General features: G+C 38.9%; 1 protein-coding gene and 2 pseudogenes across 3 annotated transcripts in view; 2 read left to right on the top strand and 1 right to left on the bottom strand.

Annotated features, from left to right (window-relative positions):
* Positions 1-6,975, top strand: part of LOC145792676 (rRNA biogenesis protein RRP5-like) — an 87,038-nt pseudogene extending 80,063 nt beyond the window's left edge. The window contains exons 28-30 of the transcript XR_014332423.1: positions 4,156-4,817; positions 6,461-6,559; positions 6,802-6,975. The product of XR_014332423.1 is annotated as an rRNA biogenesis protein RRP5-like (transcript). The remainder of the gene's footprint in view (positions 1-4,155; positions 4,818-6,460; positions 6,560-6,801) is intronic.
* A 38-nt stretch (positions 6,976-7,013) lies between these two features.
* On the top strand, positions 7,014-10,132 carry LOC145792678 (rRNA biogenesis protein RRP5-like; annotated as a pseudogene). The gene is made up of 7 exons (XR_014332424.1): positions 7,014-7,152; positions 7,244-7,420; positions 8,546-8,642; positions 8,761-8,917; positions 9,037-9,257; positions 9,370-9,453; positions 9,603-10,132. The product of XR_014332424.1 is annotated as an rRNA biogenesis protein RRP5-like (transcript).
* A 975-nt stretch (positions 10,133-11,107) lies between these two features.
* Positions 11,108-14,714, bottom strand: part of LOC145788935 (uncharacterized) — a 61,568-nt gene continuing 57,961 nt past the window's right edge. Inside the window, exon 5 of the mRNA XM_082873925.1 lies at positions 11,108-11,771. The gene's annotated coding sequence lies outside the window, so the exon portion shown is untranslated. The remainder of the gene's footprint in view (positions 11,772-14,714) is intronic.

Here is a 14,714-nt window from a genome sequence, read left to right as displayed (position 1 = left end):
GTTATCCCACTTGAAGATAAATTCGTTGAAATGCTTACATCTTGTAATATGTTTAACTCAGAAACAGAAAAGCTTACACCTTATATGTGTCTGTTAATAGTTGTTGGGCATTGCTCTAGGGATCATCCTCATCCGTGTATGAGCACAGATGAAAAGGCATTCACACCTGTATTTAATGTGCATCTCTTTCGTGTCTAAGCGACTGTTTTAAACACAAACACACAGACATATTTTATATGTATCTTTTTGTTGCTGTAGAAAGCAGTACCTAACTACCATGACCCGCTCATTTTTACTCCATTTTCCCAAAATTTGGTCCCTGAGCATGTTGCTGACTACTTGTCGTCGGATGTTTCTTATGGCTAATGTAGAAATTTAATGTATAAAGAGAAATAGAGAATTGTATTATTGATTGATGTATCTTGATATTCTGTGTATTACAAATGGTGAGTGGCTCATTATATAGGAGAGGGTGAGTGTAGTAGGTGAGGAGTAGGTGGTGGTAGGTGAGTGTAGTAGGTGAGTGTGTGGTAGGTGATGGTAAATTTTAACAGCCCCCCGCAAACTCAAAGAGGATAGGAACTAACCAACTTGAGTTTGGAGAGAGTTACAAAACAAGAAAATAGACGAATACATAAAAGAAAAGATGATATGAGACACTGTATGGTGGTGTCATAACGTTGTAGAGGACACGGGATGGTTGTGTCAGACCGATGTAGAAGACAGTTTATGGGGTCATGTCGGACCGTTGTAGCAGACAATGTTGTGATAGTTGTTGTGACAGTTTACGGAGTCTTGCTGGACCCTTGTAGAAACTAACCGGAATCAATGTCGGGACAGTTTACAGAGTCTTGTCGGACCCATAAAGGAGCTAACCGGAATCAATGTCGGGACAGTTTACAGAGTCTTGTCGGACCCATGAAGGAGCTAACTAGAATTAATATCGGGACAGTTTACAGAGTCTTGTCGGACCCATGAAGGAGCTAACCGGAATCAATGTCGGGACAGTTTACAGAGTCTTGTCGGACCCTTAAAAAGTCGCACCCTCAAAAGGTGTGCCCAATCTATCAAAAGGCGTGCCATCAAAAGGCGTGCCCAATCCATAAAAAGGCGTGCCGAACATGATGGCGAGGCACGTGGGCGCCTTGGCTTGCGCGCCCGTTTTGTCGTCTGGTGGCAAGAGGCGCGCGATGCGCGTGGCTGCCTCGGCTATTTAATCAAGACGAAGGCTGAGGCTGAGGCAGAAGCTGAGACAAAAAAACTGAGAGAAACCTCTGAAAAAACTCTTCCTTTGCTGAGAGAGAAACGCTGTAATACGTTGTAACACTCTGTTGCCCAGAAAATGGCTTCGTCTTCCCGTGGGCTGCTCACTCTCTTTCCCGACCTCAATGAGTCAACAAGAGAGAGAACTGGTGCGGTGGCCAGTGAACCTCAACCAAACACCTCTGTGTTTGCTCCGTTGAACTTTCCGATGCGGTCGGTGGAGCAAAAAATGGCGGTGCAAACTGATATTGAGGCCAATCAGTATACTCTGAAGTCATGTGTGGAAACCATGACTGCGGTCACAAACTTGTCGCACCGGCTGCAGAGCAGGACAAATGAGGTGCAACAGTTAAACTCCCAGCTGGCTCTGCTCCAACGCATGTATAAGGATGCGCGAGCAGAGATAAGTGTGCTAAAGACAGAAAACAAGGAGCTGAAGCGGAAGGCCACCGTGATGTTCCGATTCGGAGGGCCGCCATATGCTGCAGTGGAAGAGTATGGGGGAGTGAACGTGCTCGGTGGACAAGGAAACACGGAGGCAACACCGTCAAGGGCCGCCCAGGACGGAGGCAAGAAGAAGAGACCGGCGGAATAGGCGAAGAAGTGAGGTTGATTGGTGGCCGGCTGCAGAAAAGAAAACAAAGCTGTTGTTGTGTTTTTTTTTTTTTTTTTTTTTTTTTTTTTGTGTGTGTGTAAAATTGTGATCGGGGTGGATCCCTGAGATGAATAAAATATGGTGTGGTGTGCAAAACTATATGATATGAATGGAAGTGGAAAAAGATTAAAAATAATGTGAAAGAAAAATAAAGAAAGAAATAATAAAAATATAATTGAAATAAAAAATGAAAGATGGGAAAATAAGGAAAATGGTTTGGAGAAAATAAATAAAAAATAATGGAGTTGGAAAGCAGACGGAGGAGAGATGATGTTTTTTTTTTTTTTTTTTTTAATATAATATAATAAAAAGAGATGAGACAATTAATACGAGTCTACCACTGCCAGCACTCCACTTCTATAAAGATGAGACAATTAATGTTGGAACAGACATCTGCTAAAGCCATTGCCCCACATGGGCATGACTCTCACCGCCCACTTTCTGAATATAATATAACCCACTCTCTATCTGATGTTTGTCCTCCACAATGGACAACCACCCACATGCCTTCTCTCTCTCATCTTTCCACTGTCCAACCCACCATTTTTTTAATCACTCCACTTTTTTTTTTTTTTTTTTTTTTGGTTTAAAAATAAAAAAAGAAGTATGGGTATATGCAAAAGGTGGGGATGATGGGGTAAAATAAAATAAAAGCAAATGATGACCAAAGAAAAACACAGCTGTAAACAACACGAAGGGCATTGGGTATAGAGAAAGATGTGTTCTCTTTTGTCTGTTTTTGTCGCCACCATCATCATAAAAGAAACAGAGAATAGGAGTGAAGAGACTGGTCGAAACCCGAGCTAGAAAAGAGCAAGCCCTTTGGGTCGGCCCTAGTCAATTACCGTCTCCACCTTTCAGCTGCTTCGAGGGCTTCAGAAGCAGATACTAATCTGCACATGGCTGTGACCTTCCAGAGCCTGAATGGATTTAAGCCACCAGCAAAGCCTTATGGGTTGAAATCTCGTTCTGAAGAGAGTAAGAAGAAGATGAAGGAAGGTCGAGATCCTACTTGTTGGATTGATTTCTGGATGCAAGAGGTTCTGAGGGAGGAGGCGGAGGCTGCGGCAGAAGGCAAGGCGCCGCCGCCGCACACTTCGTCGATCGAGAGCGGCGGCCACATCTTCGATTTCCTCTTCGCGGCGCAGGACGCCTCGACTTCCTCGCTGCTGTGGGCGGTGGGTTTCCTCGACACTCACCCGGAGGTCCTCGCCAAGGTCCGCCGTGAGGTGGCGGCGATCTGGTCTCCGGAATCGAACATTCAGATCTCCTCCGAACAATTGAGGGAAATGAAATACACCGAGGCTGTGACGCGTGAGGTCGTGAGAATACGTGCTCCGGCGACTCTCGTACCTCACGTCGCCGGCGAGGAATTCAAGCTGACGGAGACTTACACTATTCCCAAGGGTGCGATCGTTTGACATATAAAGCATATGTTGAGGACGAAGAAGATGAAAGGACTGAAGCAGAATCTTTGGATACAGACGCTTCGGATGATGAGTTATTTGATTCAGATGAAGCAGATGGAACCTACAAGCAGCGTATCAGGGATTCGTCTGATGGGGTGGATAAAGAATCACTTATGGATGTTCTAGCAGCTTTGATTGTTAGTGAGGAATTAAGAACTTTCTAGTATTCGGAGCTTGGGGAGGAAGCACATGCAGAGTGATCAAGGTATGTGTAGAGGTCCGGCGGGCGGCCAAGGCGAGACTGCCGCCCGCCGGTGAAACAGAATGACTAGGTTGTTAACCTCGCTCTGATACCATGTAGAAATTTAATGTATAAAGAGAAATAGAGAATTGTATTATTGATTGATGTATCTTGATATTCTGTGTATTACAAATGGTGAGTGGCTCATTATATAGGAGAGGGTGAGTGTAGTAGGTGAGGAGTAGGTGGTGGTAGGTGAGTGTAGTAGGTACTGTGGTAGGTGATGGTAAGTGTGTGGTAGGTGATGGTAAATTTTTATATTAAAAAAGTAGATATTTTTTTATCTGCTGGGTGCAGTTTTTATCCTTTTTCTCTGGTTGGGTCTATTCAAAGCAATGCTCGGTGAGATCCAAGGCCACTCCCTTAACCCATGTCCTCTGTTTTCCTCTGTGTTCTGTTTGAGACTGCAACATGTATCAAATCAGCCCTTGCTGGTGCATTAGTTGGTCTAAGTTGCACATGACCCAAACTTTGTTCTAGTATCTGTTTTATCACTCAAGTTGATCCAAATGCAATTGCTTATCCAGGTTCTACAGAAATGGGAGTTAAGCTTGGCAATGAAGATTTCAGTTATTCAATTGGGCAACATGTTACTGGATTTGTCTATAAATTGGATAGTGAATGGATCTGGTTAACAATGTCTCGACATGTGAAGGCTCAGCTCTACGTTCTTGACAGTTCATGTGAACCTACTGAACTTCAGGAATTCCAGAAGCGCTATACTGTGGGGAAAGCAATATCTGGTTATATTTTAAGTGCTAATAAGGAGAAAAAGCTGTTACGTTTCGTGCTGCGTCTAATTTATTCTGCTCCTGATAGAACACTTGGTTGTGAAACTACTAAGATAGATGACACAAGCAATCACTTGAATGGGAATGTAGCATACCATATTCACGAAGGTGATGTTGTGGGCGGCAGGATTTCCAAAATTCTTCCTGGTGTGGGTGGAATGCTCATCAAAATAGATCCACACCGGTATGGAAAGGTCCATTTTATTGAATTGACAGACTTATGGGTTTCTGACCCATTGTCTGGATATCATGAGGGACAATTTGTCAAATGCAAAGTCCTAGAAATCAGCCATTCAGTTAAGGGAACTTTCCAGGTTGATTTGTCATTACGCACAACTTCAGATGGCATTCATTCTCAGAAGTCTACTACTGTCAGCAACAGTGAACTCAACAACACTGTAAGTATTTAGAATTACTGGTGCTTTCTTGCATCACCAAGTCCGTATATAATTAAAATTCTATTTCGTTCTTTTGCACTTATCATTTTGCATTATTATTGTAACCCTTCAACTGACCACCAAACACCCCCCCTCCTTCTTTTCTTGTTTAGTGGGTGCTGCAAGCAGTCAGCAAACACCCAACAAAAAATAGGAACTAATATCACCAAATCATATTAGAAAATTGCAAAACAATGTTGAACTGACCCAAAAAAATTAACTGTCAAACAGCACACCAGGGACCTGAATACCAATGGGGCCCAGAGCTTAACATTACGCTCCAATAAACCTGGCTGGTGATCCCAATCGGCCAGTCAGCACCTTCAATATCCGATGGAACTGAAAATTGCTCCACACAAAGCTGGCAATTTAGATTTCAGAAAAACTGCCCCTTTTTCTGGAAAATCATATGATATATAATAGTCAGCTCTCTAGTATTGAATCACTTGTCTTTTTTCGATGAAGTAGTTATTTAAGATGTATGGTTAATAGGCCTTATTTAAATAGTTAATAGGACTTATTTAAGCTGGCAATTTAGATTTCCGAAAAACTGCCCCCTTTGCTGGAAAATCATATGAAATCAAGGTTTTAAAAAGCGGTTGCGGTCGCCGTAACGGTGGCGGTGGCGCGGTTGCGGTTGCGGGGTGTAAAGGCCGTAGTGTCACGGTTGCGGTAACCGGAATCGTGAATTTTTTTATTTTTCGCACACTTTGAAACAAACTTACGGATACGCATATTTTTTTTCCATGATCATATTTATTGGGTTAAAAATAAATATTGATTAATTTTTATAAATTTTTAAGTATGATCTAATATATTTCATATTTTTAAATTACTATAAACTGAGTTTTTTTCATTTTATTTTAATAATTAATGACTTTATATTATACAAAAAATCAATCACTAACTATTATATATAAGATAAACAATGACAAAAGTAAAAGAATAAATAAAAGCCTAAATATATATATATACATATTTTAACCAACCCAAATAGATAATGACCACACTCATTATTATTATTATTTTCAAACAATATATAGATAGACACACACAAACAAAATGGTTGAGTGATAGCAGCTGAATAGAATAACATAGGTCTTACAACTTCAACGAATCAATAACATGTTCTTCATCTTCCCTCTTCTCTCTTTCTATCTCTTGCTTCTCCATTTTCTCTCTTTATCTTCTCTCTTCTCTCTATCCCTCTTCCCCCATTTTCAGCTTTTTTTTGTGTGTTTGTTGGAAAGAAACAATTTGGAACCGTTACGTAACAGTGCGTAACAGGCCGTTACGGCTGTTACGGCACCGTTAAGACCGCTACGGTAGCCGCTACGGCCGACACACCTGTGAATCTCAATCACACTGCAAAAGCGGCCGTAACGGGTGGCGGTAACATCTGCCCATCAACTTCTGTCACTATAATAATAAGCCAGTTTGTACAATCATCACATTTGTTTGATTTTACCAAACTTTGAATATAGGATGTGTTTTATGGGTAGGTGTGCCCCAACTCTTTTTAGGTTATGTAACACATGGTATCCTGCTCTGGCAGCGGACTGCATATTAGTTTGGGTTTATAATTGCATTCTTCTTCTGCCTAGGTTGGATTATGCCATATTTCCGAGCTTTCTGATGATCATGTTGACAATATTGAAACTAAATACAGAGCAGGGGAGAGAGTTACATCAAAGGTTTTGAAGGTAAACAATTGCATGTCAAGCTTTGCAAGCAGTGTGGTTGTTGTGTTATGATTGCTGAATGGTGATTATTGTAACCTCTTTCTACACTCTGGAGAACATGTATATTGATTCAAATGAATAATTTCTCTAAATATTATCTAAAATAGGAACAGCTGCTATGGAACTTCTGCCAGTTTGAGTAACTCTCTGTGGCTACAGAAGCTGTATTTTTTATTTTCTTCTGTTTTTCAAACTATTATCAGGTGGATGAGGATAGACAACGAGTTTCTCTTAGGATGAAGAATTCTTATTTTATGAGCAATTATGACATTCAAGCTCCTTCAAAGCAGAAGTATGATGATGCCATTGAGGAAAAAGATCACATGGTGGGTACTAGGTTAACAATGTTGCCAGATAGAGGCTCATTCGGGATGTAGAATTTGGACTTTGAATGTGAAAATGGGCAGCATCCTCTTCCTGCTGAAGTGGAAGCGAGGGCTTCTATTCTTCCACTTGAGGTCCCTCTCGATGATATAGAGAAATCAGACATGGTTAATGCTGATGCTGTAGATCAAAAGAATAAAAGCCAGGCAAAGAAGAAAGCCAATGAAGAGGTAATTTTTTTATTCACATATTTTCATGATTTTCTTATTAAAGGCTGTCTGTCTCAGTTTTCCTGTTAAGAATGGAAATTGTTCTGCTCAGGGAACGAGAAATTAGGGCTGCTGAAGAAAGGCTATTAGAGAAAGATATTCCAAGAAGTGCTGATGAATTTGAGAAAGTGGTTAGAATTTCCCCAAATAGCAGCTTTGTCTGGATAAAGTACATGGCATTTATGCTTTCTTTGGCTGATGTTGAGAAAGCCCGCTCAATTGCTGAGAGGTAATCATTTAGCTGTATTATTAGTTTCTAGTTTGCTCTGGCAAAAACATATGGAGTGTTCTTTTTTTTTTCTGCATTTGTATTTTTATTTTATTTTTTAAATCTTATTTGAAATTCTTGCTTCAAGCAAAACATTTTGTCCCTAAATGTGTCTTTTTATTGTTATTATTCTCCTTATGATTTATTTTTTAACAGGAAATACTAAAAGTTATTAACAATGGGATCCAATCCACTGCCTGCTTTTATCAATGTTATAATAAGCATTTCTCTGGTAGTATGAAGAAAGAAAATATTCAAATTGAGCTGAGATAATTGAGACAAAGGCTTGCTTAATTTGAGTTGAAAAGTAAATGCTAAACCTTAAATTTTCAAAATAATGAGACTGATTTGTTGAGTGAATAGCCACATGGAACATATGAGTGCATGGTCTTGTGTGTAAGCTTTTGTTTGTCAAGAAAAAGCGAGAATATCTGAACAGGATGTGAAAGTGGATTAGTGATCTTGGACTTGAAGCAGAGAATTGACGGGCTTGTTTGGTTTGTATTTGAGAAACATGTTTTGAGATAAAAAGTACGAAAATTTGTTTGGTTTGGTTTTTTTTCAAAAGATGTTTTGAAAAATTATTTTGAGAGAGTTTTGGAAAAAGTGATTGATTTGATGTGTATGAGAGAGAGATTTGTTTGGAAAACTTGTAAACCAAACAAGTTTTGGAAAAAAATTTTGAGAAAATTTGTTTGGTTTGATTACTTTTGAAAACTTATTTGTAGAGAATTTTTCCCAAAATTTTTTGAGAAACACAAACCAAACAAGGCCGACATTATTGTGGGTCCTGAATTGCATTTCAGCTTTCTGGTCACGTGATGTCTTATTGTATTGATTTGTTCTTTTTTTTTTTCTTTGTTTCTTTCTTCTTTGGTTTCATTTTTCTCTACATTCAAATTTTTTGGTTTTACCTTATATTCCCTTCATCAAATATGCTGTGGTTGAACCAACGAGCCATTTTTTGTGTCAGCAGTAGCTAGTTGCATCAAAAAAATAAAATAAATGCACATCCACAAATTGGCTTTTATGTTCATAATGTGTGCTAGTTTGCTTCTCACTCTATGTCTCTGTTGTGTTCTTTAGGGCTTTGAAGACAATAAACATCCGAGAAGAATCTGAGAAGTTGAATGTATGGGTGGCTTATTTTAATTTAGAGAATGAATATGGATATCCTCCAGAGGTAAAATATATATACTATACATGTATATCCTTTTGCCTTGTTTCCAAAAAAACTCTCTCACCATCAGTATCATTTCAATAGCTTCTAGGAGTTTTCTTACTTTAGTTTTTCTTTACAGGACGTTGTTTCAAAAATATTTGGAAGAGCATTGCAGTATTGTGATCCCAAAAAGGTGCATCTGGCACTGTTGGGAATGTATGAAAGGACTGAGCAACACAAGTTGGCTGACGAGCTTCTCAGCAAAATGAGCAAGAAATTCAAAGCATTCATGCAAGGTATTTTTATGATATAATAAACTAGAGTATTGTTATTGTTTTTTCCTCGAGTGGCGGAGCTATCAAATTAATCTACTAGACTTCACCATACGTTTTTTATTAATTTTTATTTTTTATAGGTTTGGTTAAGGCGGATTCAGTGGCTTTTGAATCAAAATCAGGATGAAGTTCAGTCTATTGTAAAATGAGCTGTTGTATGCCTTCCCCGGCATAAGCACATTAAGTTCCTCTCGCAAGCAGCTATTCTAGAGTTCAAATGTGGGGTTCCTGATAGAGGGCGATGGGAATGCTTCGCGAGTACCCAAAGAGAACAGATTTGTGGAGCATTTATCTTGATCAAGTAAAAATCCTTTTCTTCTATTTCTGTTGTTTATTTTTAACAATGAATGATAAAAAAATATAGTTTGCTTTATGCATTAAAATTTGTCTTAAAAAAAAAAATTAACAAACAGGAAATTCGACTTGGTGATGTGGATGTGATTCGTGCATTATTTGAGAGGGCAACAAGTTTGAGCCTTCCACCTAAAAGGATGAAGGTGTGTGCAACCTAACTGGTTGGTTGTGTTTGTTTTTGTTTTGTTTTGTTTTTTTTTTTTTTTTTTTCGTGCTCATGCTGAAGATTTAGTTTTTGAGACTTTCCTTGTCACATGAGTGAGTGAATAAGTGTGGTTTGTTGGAAATGCAGTTCTTATTCAAAAAGTATGAAAGTCTGTAGGTGATGAAGAAAGGATTGAATCTGTTAAGAGGAAGGCGATGGAATATGTTGAGAGGTAGTCTTGCTTGATGAGGATGAAGATGAAGATGAAGATGAAGATGAAGATGAGGTTGAGGTTGTTTCGCATTTCAACGGGAATCATCCATTGGGTATAGTCCAAAGTATTATGACATCCGCTCGTTCACTCACCCACTCAATATTTGCAATAGGAGGATGAGTAGCAGCAGCACGACAGTTAGAAATAGATGGCATAAATAACTTATAACCATCTCCCTGTTTGTCTCATGATTGTGTACGCTTTTTGTTTAATTAATTATTCACTGAACGTCTTTGTTCTCTCTCTCTCTACATTAAGGTTTCTTTTATTTTTTATTTTTGTTTCGGTGTCCTGAACAACACTTCATATATATATATATATATATACACACTAGTGGGTGAGTGTCACCCAATAAATGTCATGTTAAATCTATAAAATATACATTTTGATTTTGAATTAAAAATATAGTGTCTATTGCTTTAGTGGTAGAAGTATTGTTTATTAAACCAATGATTTTAGGTTCAAGTGCCTTTTATCACCTTAATATTTAATTTTATATTTCTCTAAGAAATATGGGACACGTGGCATAAAAAGAAGGTTTGGACATCAAGTAGTTTGTTCACTTTATGGGGGTGTTTGGCAAGTTGAATTTTAGCCTTTTTTTTGGGTTAAAATTTACAATAGGACAAAATATGCTAAAATAATTAATAAAATAAAATGTTAAAATTTATAATCATTTCACTTTTTCTCTTACAAACATCACATTCAACTACAAAAAAAATCTATCTTCTTAAACACAGATTTTTAGCTTACTAAAATAGCTAAAAATTAAAATATCTTACTAAAATAGCTAAAAATTAAAATATCTTACTAAAATAGCAACATTCCAAACACCCACTATATATAGTTGAATAAAAATAACACGGGTAACCATATTACTTGATGTGAAAACGATCTAGATCGGACACTTGAATTACAAGCCTCATTTGGAAAACCCTTTGTCAATTAAGACCCAACACTGATTCAGTGCTCTAAAGTAGTAGTATTAATGTCAGCTCTAATGAGCTAGCAGTGCAAGAAGAAAAAAATAAAAGTAAAAATAAAAAACAAAGGCCAAATTATCATATCAGTGATGGAGTCCACATGGTGTCATATCATTAGTGGTGTATTAGTGGTATTGAATTAGTGGTCTGAAACATTTTTCATTAAGAAGTTATTAGAGTTTCTTAATATTATATCCACACTCCAAATCCTTAGATTTTACAATGGTGACATAGGAGGGAAGAACAAAGAGAAATATTTTGTAGAGATTTTTTTTTTTTTTTTTGAGTGAATAAGTCATAAAATAAAACAGAAGAAAATACAAGAATACAAGGGGCATGCCCCAGGATCTAGCCAACTATACAAACAAATAGTGACAAGCAAAACAAAAAAGAAGTAGAACAAAGAACTATAAACTATTAACAAAAGCATCGGCCCAACAGATAAAGAACAAATGAGCTGAGAACAAACTCGAACTCGAAAAGCACAAACAAATAAAGACAAAACTAGACCTGAAAATCCCCCTAGGATAAATGCACCATAGCAGCAAAGCAGCAACAGCCCAGTGAACCCCAAAACCAAAACTAGAAAAGAGAGTTTCTACATAGCACCGACCAACAACAGAACCAGCGTGATCCACTCTAACAACCATAAAAAACCAAAACCTGTTCAGCAGCCATATACAGCACATAGGGGTGATGAACAGGGGAGAACCAACTTTGTAGCAAAGGCAAGAAGAAACCTAGCAAAGTCAACATGTCCAAAATGCCAAACGGTTCCAACAAAAGAGAAAGAAAAGAGAACAAAAAAAAGAGCTTTACCCTACATAGCCCGCAGGGATAGGACAATTACCATAATAAAAGAGCTATACCATTCAAAACTGTGTAAATCAAAACATAAACAAAAGAGCCAACTATCATAATAAGAACAACGAATTTCCAACTAGATTCCACTAGGTTTGGCGCACCTATGCAGCCTCAACCATGAGAGTCTTCAAACCGGATACTGCAAACTACACAGCAAACAACGCAGCAAACACTACCTCCATCGATTAATAAAACCTAACAACCAAAGCAAGTGTAAGAACCTTGATTACCCTGATCCAATTCAGATTAGTAAACAGCGATGAAGCTATATATAATCACGAATAAGAATATAAAAATAAAGAAAACCCGCAACAATTCTCACTTATGTAAATTCCTTGGTCACTCAACCCACAAATAAAGGACACTCAACAATTAACAGCAAGTTAGAGAAGAAACCCTAATTAACCAACAAATTATACACTCAATCACTCAACCCTCAACAATGGATATCCCTAAAAATTGTACCAGCATATGTACCTGCAGCAGTATTAGAAAATATTATAGGGCTATTTCACTCAACCCACACCTTACAACACTCCTCACAGGATTTATAAACTCACTGCACTCAACCCTCCTATTGCTATACTCTTTACTCCACTGGAATGGCCTGCAAATCTGCAACAACACACATTAGAACCAAACAAATATAATGATTAGATTTAAAAACCTCACTATATGGCTCACATCACTAGGCCCTCTTATACTGGCTCACCAACAACTCAACCCACAACACAACACTCATTTAAGGATAGAGGCAGGAAGCCTCCACTCTTGGAGGAACCATTCCTCAGTTTGAGTTCTTGATGTTGGAGATAGCCAAAAGTCTGTATCTGACAAGAGACACAATGCCTTTGACCACCACTTCTTCAGGTTTCTTTTCATGGGAAAATATTCTATTATTTCTTTCTAGCCACATATGGTAAACTGAGCTACAAAGCTCAATCGTCTAATGATGGTAGCTAAGGATTTTCCTTTACAGTCAGCAGCCACTACCTGAGGTAGGTCACTCCATGGAATATTCTGCCAATTTACTTGGCATTTGTCTTAGATAGCAGTCCACACTCGCAAGGCAAATGGACATTGAAAGAATAGATGTTGGTGATCTTCCCCATTATGGGTACAAAATTGACAATTGGAGACCCCATTAATGCCAAAGGTGGCAAGTCTGTCCCCAGTATTCAGTCTCCCTAAGATAGCCATCCAAACAACAAAGCTAGCTTTAGGGATGTTGTAAGGACCCCACAAAAGATCAGCCCAAGATACCTTAGGCCACTTCTTTCTCCAAAGATTCCAAACAGACCCAATAGTAAACAACCCACTCTTATTTGGCAGCCAAATTACCTCATCCCTACTACCAATGGTTGGCACCATGATAGGAGGAGAGTGCCCCACAATTTCCTGCACTTCCCAAGAGGAAGCATTAGGCCAATGCCAACCAGTAACAGAAATCACAAAGTCAACCTTGGATTGGCTCAGGAGACCAGTATCATACACAAATCTAGCACCATATTTCTCTCACAGGGAACCAAAAGGATGCCAATTATCATGCCAAAGGAAAACCTTACTACCAGGACCAACCACCCATTTAACAAGGGGATAGATCCTTTCTCTCAATGATAGTAACTTCCTCCAAACCCAGGAAGGATTACTTGGGGTTTTGATACCCCAAAAGCAGTTTTCTTTTAAGAGGTAGGATTTAACCCATTGGCACCACGCAGACTGCTCTCCACTAGAGATTAAGAACCAAACATGTTTAGACACAACAGCCTTATTCCACACCTCCATATTTTTAAAACCAAGGCCCCATTCATTAACAGGAGCACTAATTTTATCCCAAGCCACTTTAGGCGCAGTTTGTTTAAGATCCAAACCAATCCAAAGAAAAGCTCTACATAATGATTCAATCTCTTTAATCACTTTTTTTGGAAGGATAAAAAGAGAGGACCAGTAAACTTGCATAGAGAATAAGATTGTCTTGATAAGCTGGGCCCTCCCAGCATAAGACAAGACCTTGTTGGTCCAAGATTTCAACATTTTAGTAATTCTAGTGTCTAAACTCCTACAGTCACTAGCTCGCAATCTAGTGGTGATCAAAGGAACTCCCAAATACCTTACAGGCAACTCTTCCTTAATGAATTGGGTAAGATCCAAAATATCCTTCCTCAGGAGGTGTTTGCGGTGTTCCCCGGGCCTTCTCGTGATAGTTACCCGATTTTGGCCCCCGATGGCCTATTTACAAGCTTAAATGTGAAAAAAAATGCATTTTTTGATATAGTTTTCAAACCAGGAGTCCCGTACTAGTTCCGTAAGTTTTCTCAACTTACATCGGTCCCTCCCGAGGTGTTTGAGGTGTTCCATGGGCCTACTCGTGACTGTTACACGATTTTGGTCCCCGATGGCCTATTTTGTAGCTTAAGTGTGAGAAAAATGTCTTTTTCAAATTAGTTTTCAAACCGGAAGTCCCGTGCTAGTTCCGTAAGTTTCCACAACTTACATTGGTCCCTCCCGAGTTGTTTGATGTGTTCCATGGGCCTTCTCGTGACTATTACACGATTTTGGCCCCCTGATGGCCAATTTTCAAGCTTAAGTGTGAGAAACGTGCCTTTTTCGGCTTAGTTTTCAAACCGGCAGTCACGTGCTAGTTCTGTAAGTTTCAATAACATACATTGATCCCTCCCAAGGCGTTCCCCGGGTGTTCTACTGAATGCTACACAATTTTGGCCCCCGATGGCTTATTTTTAACCTTAAGTGTGAAAAAAGTGCATTTTTGACTTAGTTTTCAAACTGGGAGTCCTGTGCCAGTTCCGCAAGTTTGCACAACTTGCATTGGTCCCTACCGAGGTGTTTGACGTGTTCCCCACGCCTTCTCGTGACCGTTACGCGATTTTGGCCCCCTGATGCCCTATTTTCGAACTTAAGTTTGAAAAAAGTGTCTTTTTCCACTTAGTTTTCAAACCGGGACTCCCGTGCTAGTTCTGTAAATTTCTACCACTTATATTTGTCCCTCTTGAGGTGTTTGAGGGGTTTCGCTAGGGTTCTCGTGACTGTTACACAATTTTGGCCCCTGATGGCCTATTTTCAAGATTAAGTGTGAAAAAAGTGCAATTTTTGACTTAGTTTTGAAACGAGGAGTCCCGT

The sequence above is a fragment of the Camellia sinensis genome, chromosome 6, assembly GCF_055761805.1.
Source record: "Camellia sinensis isolate YWXY chromosome 6, ASM5576180v1, whole genome shotgun sequence".
Taxonomy (NCBI): Eukaryota; Viridiplantae; Streptophyta; class Magnoliopsida; order Ericales; family Theaceae; genus Camellia; species Camellia sinensis.
The sequence above is the reverse complement of the archived record's forward strand: the minus strand, read 5'-3'. Positions and strand labels throughout refer to the sequence as shown.